Genomic DNA, 1,264 nt, shown 5'->3' on the forward strand with positions numbered 1-1,264 from the left:
CAACTCGCCCCTTCAAGGTGCCCCGAGTTGCTGCCTGGAAAAGATACGTTAGAAGAATGCAAAATACTTGAATTAATTAGCCGTGTACAGTAAGAACGCCAAGCAGATTAATGCGACGTGCCTTCCATTCAAAGTGCATATATAAACAAGCCAAAGAGTGAAAAGTAAATCTGCTGAAGGGATTCCTGCTCAACAATAAAGAACTGTGCTTCGTAACGAGCCGCGTGTCGCTTTGACTCGTGTTGTCTCATGAATACGCGGAGCGGAGCGGGACAGAGAGCAGCATGAATTCAGCGGGGATTCATAAACAAAGCTGGGAGACATCTTGATTCAGAAACAAGCTGCTCCCGCTCTCCCTCACCAGCAGCTGTCACGGGAAATAAACGCATCCCCTGCTGTCAAATGTCTGACGCTGTAGTAACACGCAGCTGAGGAGGGAAAACTGGTAATCATACGAACTTCTAAGCAGCGGTCCAGTGAGTACCACCTGAGCGGCACGGTACAGCAGGCAGGGCCCCGCTAGTGCAGGGCCCCTGGTCCATACAGATGTTGGTTGTACTTTGATTTTACTGGAGGATGGAATATATCGTTTTCATTTACTTATTCGGTACAACGCTCCCCGACATGTGCTCGTCAAACACTTGTGACGAAGGTTTGCTCTTTAAGGTGTTTCATCCAAAATGACGGACATCAGCGCTCTGAACAAGAGTTGGAGCAAAACTGGGTTTCTGGGTCAGACCTGGGTACTAATATAAGGGAATTATTTAAAAAAAAAAGTTTCTAAAATCATTATTTCTGCAAATATTGTTTTTGTTATGATCCCTAAGTGGTTGTGTGACGAAAATAGGGAATTGTGGTATTTTCCAGTTTAAAAATAAAAATGATTACCTCAAAAGACACCAGTGAACTATCATCAATTCCACTGGGATTTGTACCTTGGCAAATTAGCCCAGGCTTCTTTTTTTTAATTCAAGAATTTAAAAAACAAAAAGTCCTCCTATTTCAGCAACGCTTTTGTCATAATCTTTTTCTGGTCTTACAGCTCAGAGTGATGGCAGCAGTTATATACACAGACACACACACACACACCTGGAGCTTTACCCCAAACACACCTGGACGTGATCTGGGATGACGAGATTATTAAGGGCTGTCCAAGTAAATTCAGTGTTATCTCGGTAATGGATAAATACCTACAATCATTTCAAATACTGCAAATAAATCATATATCAAAACTCCCACAAGAATGTGAAATCTGTTGTACCTC

This window comes from Aulostomus chinensis, chromosome 12, assembly GCF_037954235.1.
Source record: "Aulostomus chinensis isolate RoL2024-O1b breed Wild chromosome 12, RoL_Achi_v1.0, whole genome shotgun sequence".
Taxonomy (NCBI): Eukaryota; Metazoa; Chordata; class Actinopteri; order Syngnathiformes; family Aulostomidae; genus Aulostomus; species Aulostomus chinensis.